We start from the raw sequence: 9,734 nt of genomic DNA, 5'->3' as shown, positions 1-9,734 counted from the left end.
ATCACCATTTTACTTTACGCTTCCAAGTATCTGACTACTTTAGATATTTAATTTAAGTGGAATCATGCATCATGTACTATATTTCCCTCTGTGATTAGGTTATTAAACTTACTGTAATGTCCTCAGGACTTGTTGATGTTTTTACACATGGTAGAGTTGCTCTTCTTATTTTAGTTTAGTTTTAGTTTTTGTTATAGGATACATCACCTCCCAAAGGGGATGGTCACATCACAATTCCATCTCCTCTACTTTATCCACTTGCCTCTTGGGACTTAGGACACACACACACACACACACACACACACACACACACACATGCCCAGTGTGATTTTCAAGTCATAAATTCCAGGACTCAAACTGTAGCTATGTAAGATCCAGCACTTTAACCTCCATGTGACCTGCTGGCCCCAGAATTTGTCTTTTTTTTTCTTTTTCTTTTTGGAAGGGTTTTTGCTATAAGGTGCGTGTGCTCGCCAGACAGACAGAGAAAGACAGAGAGACAGAAAGCGAGAAATCACCCCCCATGGGGGATGGCCACACCACAATCCCTTCTCCTCTATTCTCCTCTTGGGATCTTGGGCATGCACACACACTCGCCCAGTGTGAATTTTTTAAGCCACCGGGTCCGGGATGTGAACCGCGGTCGACTATGTGGGAGTCCAACAACATAGTCATTATGCTAACTGCTGGTCCCCAGAATTTCTCTTTTTAAAGGACAAATAATATTCTTTTGTATTTACATAAAATATTTTCATTAACCATTTATCCAGTCATGAACATTTTTTTTTTTTGAGAGATTTTCACTGTAGGGTGCGTGCGCTCGCCAGACAGAGAGAGACATAGAGACAGAAAGCAAGAAATCACCCCCCAGGGGGGAATGGTCACGCCGCAATCCTTTCTCCTCCATTCTCTTCTCGGGATCTTGGGCACGCACACACACGCGCCCGGCATGAGTTTTAAGCCACCGGGTCCGGGACACGAACCGCGGTCGACTACGTGGGAGTCCAGCGACATAGCCATTACGCTAACTGCTGGTTCCCACCAGTCATGAACATTTGAATTGCTTCAATGTGTTTTCCTTATTGTAAATAATACAGCAACAATCATGGGATTATAGGTATCTCTTTGGGATCCTGATTTAATGTTTTTGAATACATACCTAGGAATAGAATTTCTCAATAAAATATTAGTTCTGTTTTTAATTTTTTGAGGACTCCTGAAACTATTTTCCATAGATGGAAAATATATTCCCACCAACAGGGATCAATGTTCCAATTGCTACATATCATCACAAATACTTGTTGTTTTCTGGTTTTTTTTTTTTCATATATATAGCTTTATTTTTTAATATAAAAGTCATTTTCACAGGTATAAGATGATAGCTTATTGTAGTTTTTTGTTTGTTTGTTTGTTTGTTTGTTTTGGAGAGGTTTTTGCTATAGGGAGGATGGCCACGCCACAATCCCTTCTCCTCCATTCTCCTCTCTGGGACATGAACCATGGTCAACTGCATGGGAGTCCAGCGACACAGCCATTACGCTAACTGCTGGTTCCTTATTGTAGTTTTAATATGCATTTCCTTGTGATTAGTCATTGTGAACATTTCTTCATATATCTGCTCACTATTTGCATATGTCTTCTTTGGAAAGATGTCTAATCATATTTGTCCATGTTCTTTGTCCATGTTTTTTAATCAATTACTGTCAATTTTTTTTATTAAAAGGATAGATATCATCTTTGAAAAGGCAAAGAAGATAAGAAGTATTTAGTTAAAAATAACTTTTGAATTAAAATGTTTTACTGGCAGCTATAATAATTATTAATTGTGAAACTTTGGGGTAATACTTAGTGTCTTTAAAATGTAAACTTTCTTATTTGCAGACTGTAATAATCTTATTTTCATTAGTATACACCTTTGGAAGTTTACTCTCTTTCCTATGTCCACAAACTCCGGGAAGTGACATCTTCATTCATCTCCAGAAGGCTTTACTCTTGCTTGGGCAATGCAGTTCTGCTTTCTTGATTTCCATTGCCAAAGAATGATTTAGAAAGGAAAATCATCCTCCCTCTTAGCAACGAAGATGACAACAGAAATCTGTCTCTGAGTGAGAAACACTGATTTCTAGAAAAAAACTTCCAAAGCTTCTGTATATTGACTAAGAGTGGGTTGCCTATAACTACTATAGTCATCTTTTTGTGATGCAGTGAAGTAGCTGGGATGCTAAGGAAATTACGACAGGGAAAAACTACTGAAGATTATTTTTAATACCTTCTTAAGTATCTGAATTTATACAGTGGACACTTTACAGATATGAGATGTAATAGATTTCCTGTGTTTTCGCCTCTTCAAATTGTGTTATTGTCATGGCCAAAGAATTCTATAAAAGTTGTATGTCCCTAGTAATGTTTAATGAAAAGTGAAAGTTGAAATACCTAGTAAGTACTGAAAGAGCTGTTGATATGTTTCAGGATTATAGAGAGTGACTAAAAAAGAGACATATAAATTTACCAGGTTAACTAAGACAATGTGAAAGTGTTTCCTACTGATATAATGCATACTTTCCAAAATATTTTTAATTGCCAGAGGACACATATGCCTGCCAAAGAGACAGAGACAGACAGAGAGAGAGAGAGAGAGAAAGGAGAGAGAAAGCATCTCTCAAAAGGCACTGGTCATAACATAATCCCTTTTCCTCCATTTCTTCCTGTTTAGATTTTGGGCACATGCAACTGGTGTGTTAAAAGCCACAAAGGGTGGATTAAAACCATAGTCAGCTATGTGGGATCTGACTTAAACATTAAACTATGAGATTGGCTACCAAAACATTTATTTATTTATTTATTTATTTTTTTGGAGAGGTTTTTGCTATAGGGTGTGTGTGCTCACCATAAAATCAGAGAGGCAGAAAGACAAAAAGCAAGAAATCACCCCCCTAGGGGGGATGGCCATGCCGCAATCCCTTCTTCTCCATTCTCCTCTCGGGATTTTGGGCACACATGCACACGTGCCTGGTGTGAGTTTAAGCCACTGGGTCTGGGACTCAAACCACACCATGGTCAACTACATGAGAGTTATGCTAACTGCTGGTCTCCCAAAGCAGTTGTTAAATACTATGTGCAAAGCAGAGTCACAGTATATTCCTGAAATTTTTATATTGGTCATTTGGAAATATCAGAAGAAACAAATGAAGCGAACATCATTATATAAAAGAAGACAGGTCATTGATATTTATTTCATACTTTGAAGACAAGATTATTTTTAAATTTCTCCAAAAATACTTTAATATTTTTTATCTAAATTGGGAGAATATTGAGTAAAATGTTTTTCTTTTCACATGTTAGAGTTCAGTGAACACAAACCTATTAAATACCACCTCATTAGAATAGGAAACTTACAGACATCTTTTTTTAAGTCAGAATGTATCCTAATGGAATTTTATTTTATATTATGCATAGAGTGCGCTTGAATTTTATTTTTCAGCATCTATATTCATATAATGAGGTTTTTTAGCACATGCTCCTAAAATACATTGTTTCCTACCTCCTCTACATAATAATGACAAAGATTTTGTTTCTGGTTGGTATTGATTTATCTCTTCCTTTGCTTTTATAGAATACATATCAAGGTCTTTTTAGGAGGCACTCTTTGCACCCAATTGCTACCTTAAAAAGCCATGCTAGATGCTTAATATTGTTCTTAGTTTCATTTTTCTCTATGTAATCTCATGGACAGGAAAACGTGATGGCAAAAAGACTAGCCAATGCCAGAGACTGATTTGAATCTGACGGTTAAGGATCAGGTTCGAGATAGAGAGTGCCATATGGTACACATCAGTTTTCACTAGACTGCAAACACGAAGAGAAGGACTCTGATCACTTAGAAGTTAGATTTAATACGGTTTATCTTCTCACACTGAAATTTCTATAAGCAGACTAGGCTGACTTAAAAGGGAGAGTGGACACCGAGGACAACCATTCATACTGTAAAGATTGTGGAATGTGCATTTAGCATCATCTGAATTATTTTTAATCTGGATTACATTTGTTTGAGAGATTTGTGCTACAGGACACGTGTGCTCACCAGAGAGACAGAGACAGAAAGCAAGAAAGCACTCACCAGGGGGGATAGCCATACTGCAATCCCTTCTCTTCCATTCTCCTCTCAGGATTTTGGGCATGTACATTCACATGCCTAGAGTGAGTTTTATGTGGCTGGGTCTAGGACTCAAACCACAGTTGACTATCCGGGAGTCCAGAGATGTAACCATTATGTCATCTGCTGGTCCCCATCTGAATTACTTTTAATAACATTTATCATGCCTTAAAATGCACTTAAATTATCAATGAACTCTGTCTTCAGGCAATAACTAATATTTGAAAAATGTGTTCTTATTGTCAATACTTAATTTACTGAATTCTTATTCACAAATATTTATCAAATCAGTAGCAATTGAAAATAAATCACATAAGGGGCCATCAGGGGGCATGGCGGTAAGGTGATGGACTCCCACGTGGTCAACTGAGTCCGAGACCCCGAGGCTTCACTCTGGAAGTGTATGCATACTGCCCAAAATCCTAGGAGAAAAATAGAAGAGAAAGAATTACATCATGACCAACCTCCCTGGGATGGAAGGTGATTTCTCACTTTCCCTTTCACTGTACCTCTCTCTCTCTCTCTCTCTCTGGCAAGCACATGTGCCTTCTGGTAAAAACCCTTAAAAAAATCAGGTAAGTTAAACAGGACAGCAAGCTTTTGAAAAAGGGCCCAAGATACTACTTTTTTGTAATATTTTCATAAAAAATCTCACCTTCAAGAGCTGAAGCAATAGAAAATGTCTCTCAATAACAAAAACAAATTTGTATTCCTGAATACCTACCAAGGACAAAAATGTGTTTCTTGTTCTTCTGTCATTTGCTTTAAGCAGATGATATTATTAGCAATATATCCTCCGCTTTTGGTGAGGAATGTTTCACTACAGGTACGTAGAAGAAAGGCATGTGTGGATCCAGCAAACAGCATGGTAATTAAGATGCTGTATCCCACATGGCCAACTTCACAGTCCAAGTACTGGACCCAACAACGTGAGAAACATGCTGGGCACTTGTGTGTGCATGCCCAAAATCCTGAAGAGAAAGAAGGAGAAGGGGTTTGGTATGCCATTTCTACTCAGGGGCTGATTTCACACTTTCCTTCTCTCTCCGGTGAGTGTATGTGCCCTAGGGCAAAAAAAAAAAAAAAAAAAAAAAACTTAAAAAAAAGTGAAGAAAATCTGAATTGTATATAATTTTTTTTCAGTTAGATTAATGGATGTAACTAGATGTGAAAAGCAAATATATGTAAAGGATCTCAAAAATTCATAGAAAGCAATTATTATGAAAAAAATTACCATGAATTTTAAAAGTTCTTTACACCCAATAATCTCACTTTTAATTTATTTTTTCTACAGACTTTTTTTTTTTTTGAGAGGTTTTCGCTATCAGGCGCGTGCACTTGCCAGACAAACAGAGAGAGACATAGAGACAGAAAGTGAAAAATCACCCCCCAGGGGGGATAGTCACACTGCAATCCCTTCTCCTCCATTCTCCTCTCGGGATCTTGGGCACGCACGCACACACGCCCGGCGTGAGTTCTAAGCCACCGGGGCAGGGACGTGAACCACGGTCGACTACATGGGAGTCCAGCAACATAGCCATTATGCTAACTGCTGGTTCCCTCTACAGACTTTTTAAAGTCCCCTTATGACATGACTGAGATCCAGTATCTTGTAAAAGTGTATGGTACAGCCTTGCAGGTTGTCGTGACATACTAAAAAATAGCTTGCCACCTTGAAACTTTTTTGTAAGAAAGAGGAGTCACTATCTCTGTATTTGTCAACTAGCCACATAACCATTGTAATATAAGAGTTTTGACATCTTGGATACAATGTACTGAAAAGAAATGAGAAAAGGGTAAACTAATGTTTTGTAATATTTTACCCAAATATTTTTGCTGTTTTTTTTACTAGTTTCACAATTGGTTTTTCAAAAATAACAAAAAATATACTCTATATGAAGTGTGTTTTCCTCTGTATGATACTTCTCAAACTCTGCTCTCATACATTATACTAAAAGGGAGCTTTTAAAATATTTACATATCACTTTCTATTTATTATGAAAGAAAATCATCACTCATCAAGTTTATTCTCTGAGATGTCTTTTTCGTCTGTCCTTTGCTATCTCTTGTTATTCAGAACCAGATTGGAACAGGGATTTCCAATGATCACCTTTCTTGTTATTTTTGACTCTTATTTATTTATTTATTTATTTATTTTTTTGAGAGGTTTTCGCTACAGGGCATGTGCACTCGCCAGAAAGACAAAGACAGAAAGCGAAAAATCACCCCCCGGTTGGTTTGCTACGATTATTTCTGTATCAAAAGTTTCTCATGCTTTTTTAAAAAATACTAAAAATAAAGGTTCAAGCTGCCAAAAAAAAAAAAAAAAATGTATGTTTGTTTTTTATAGAATGGTATTTGTGAGCTGTTAGAAGAAATTAATAAGATGTGAATGTGGTATCTTAATAGTAGCACTAGAGGGGATGGCCAGGCCGCAGTCCCTTCTCCTCCATTCTCCTCTAGGGATCTTGGGCACGCATGCACACGTGCCTGGCATGAGTTTAAGCCACCCAGTCCAGGACGCCAACCGCGTTGACTACATGGGAGTCCAGCGACATAGCCATTACGCTAACTGCTGGTCCCTCTTTTGATGCTTACACTAAATAATTAACTTTCTTTAAAATTCAAGATTTCCTATCTTGTCACACTATAGTTTTAAAACATTCATTCATTGAATGTAATAGACATTACTGACATTGAATTATCTTCCTGCCTTTCAAAGCCTATGATAATTTCTGTCACTTTGTTTACCTCACTCCACTCCTTCCTAACTTTTGGTCTTACAGTCCTCTTAAAATCAACCTTTTAGAGGAGGCACTTCTAGGAACACAAACACACTATAGATTTTCATATTCTCATGACTTCATTTTATTTTCTGCTGCTTGAAATCCTCCTTTCATTAACCATCCTCCAATCATATCAGTTTATGCTAAACACAAACCATGAATCTGATGAATCATGCATCAGAAACTTTATTCTATAAATATGTTATAGAATTTTCTGTCAGCATTGCTCATATGAGCATGACATTTTATTCAGTGATATGGTTTATTGTATGAATCTTACATCCCCTGAAGGGTTGTGGGTATAAAGGCCACGATTGTGGAGTCAGTAAAAGAGGACAGAGTACAGATATTTATTTCCCGAGCTACATGAGGGCAGGGGAATTATATATACAGTCCTATTGCCCTCAAAGTATTCATCCCAGTAAGGAAACAAATTGTGGGTTGCTTTTATTTGTTTGATGCTTTGGACAAATGCAATTTAAAGAAGATTATGGCAGGAATAAAACATGTCCACTTCATCACATTTAAGCTATAACTACTCATTGCTTGTCTGTGCAATATCTGATAGCATGAATCATGTCTCCTCCTCAAGGACTACGGCAGGGAGTAGTGCAGTTTGTAGCCTAATGCAGCTGCACTGAAATGTGGTCTTATTAGAGCTAACATCAGTGAACCTGTCAAATTCAACATCAAGTCCTGTCATTGTCTCCAGAGCAATGAGGTATTACTTTGATTGATCTGCATAGTTGCCAAATGCCTGATAGCACTCAGCTTTGCCCTGGGTTTTGAACGAGTTCCTGGATATCATTTAACTTTATATATATATATAAACTTTTTTTTTTTTAATCTGGAAGTCCTGTAGAGCTAATATTACTGAATCCTTGTGATTTGAGTCAAAACATGTTGGGTTAAAATGTATCGTCTATGATATTGCATGGGGTATTTACACTTTATATTTCAAAATTTAGTACATCCATAGTGTACAAGCTCATGCTAAATAACAAAACTTTAAATAACTGATTTTTCATCTTTTATTTTGCCAGGGGACATGTCTCCTCATTGGGAGAAAAAGAGATAAAGTGAGAAATCAAACCCGCATGATATCTTTACACTACAACGACTTCTTCATTCCTCCTTCCCTTCAAAATTATGGGCACACAAGCTAACCAGCCCAGTTTTTCAAGTCGTGGGGCCCAGGACTTAAATCAAGCAGTCACCCATGCTGGATCAACTTCATGTAATCACCAGGCCACAGACTGGTGTTGTAGCTGTATTTTCAGTGCCTTACTCTTAAAATTTTGAAACTTTAAATCATAAGAAGTAGTAATTATAAAAGCATGAAAGTATAAAATGTTTTAGAATGAATAATGTAATGTTAACAATTCTACACACAGGGGACCAGCAGTTAGTGTAATGGGTATGTCACTGGACTCCCACGTAGTTGACCACGGTTCTAGTCCTGGACCCGGTGGCTTAAACTCACGCCAGGTGCGTGTGCATGTGTGCCCAAGGTCCCCAAAGGATAATGGAGGAGAAGGAAATACGGCATGGCCATCTCCTCTGAGGGGTGATTTCTCTCTTTCTATCTCTCTGTCTCTCTCTGTCTGTCTGGAGAACACATGTGCCCTATAGCAAAAATCTCTCCAAAAAATGAAAGAAAAAAAAATTCTACACACATGACTTTTATAACACCTTATTTCTAACTCAAGTTCATGAATAAATTTTGTATTTAATATGTATGTGTGTGTATATATATATGTGTGTGTGTGTGTGTGTGTGTGTGTGTATGTGTGAGTGTGTATAGTCAGAGGCCACTTAAACTTGCCAGAAAAAAGCTGAGGAGAGGAATAAAGCATCCCCCAGTGTGGCATGCCCATTCTATCATCCCTTCTCTTCTATTCATCCATCCAGTCAGGATTTGAGATAGGTTCCCACAGGCACTCGGCATAATTTTAACTCAAAGGAGCCTGGATTCAAACCGAGGTTGGCAATGGAGGATTCATTTCCCTTAACCACTAGGCTACAGGGCTAGCTCCATGAATAACTCTTTTGACAAACTATTTTACAGTCTTGCCTTAAAGGAGCTAGTTTAATTTTTTTTTATTGTCCTTTTACCTCTAAGCAGTAATGGTAATTATGCAAAATGAATGATCCTATATCATATTTCTTTAAATCTAGGATTTGAACAATGTATAATAAATCAATATTTTATGCATCAGGAATGAAGGAAATAAATACTTCTAACAGAACCAAGACATAATTTTTATAACATTTAAAAATTGTATACTTTTGAAAGGATTATTTCAATATTAATCAGAGAATTTCAAAATTACATATTAATCTTAAAATGACTGAGAAAACTATGAGTGGAAATTAATTGGCTGAAGTATTTCAAACATCTTCATGTTAATCCCTTTTAAATCACTTTTTTCACTTAAAGTTGTTAATATTTGTAGTTTACACATGACATGCCTTAATGGTGTCAATAATGCAAAATTCTTTAAAGAGGTATTAATTATTGGGACCAGCAGTTAGAGTAACAGCTATGTCACTGAACTCCCATGTAGTCGACCGCAGTTCGAGTCCCGGACCCGGTGGCTTAAACTCCTGCCCGGCACATATGTGTGCATGTCCAAGATCCCAAGAGGAGAATGGAGGAGAAGGGACTGTGGCGTGGCCATCCTCCCCGGGAGGGGATTTCTGGCTTTCTATCTCTCTGTCTTTCTGGCAAGCGCATATGCCCTATAGCAAAAACCTCTTAAAAAAAAAAGTTTCTTATCAAGATGAATGACACA

Source organism: Tupaia chinensis, unplaced genomic scaffold (genome assembly GCF_000334495.1).
Source record: "Tupaia chinensis unplaced genomic scaffold, TupChi_1.0 Scaffold144737_1, whole genome shotgun sequence".
NCBI lineage: Eukaryota > Metazoa > Chordata > Mammalia > Scandentia > Tupaiidae > Tupaia > Tupaia belangeri.
This window is presented reverse-complemented; position numbering follows the sequence as displayed.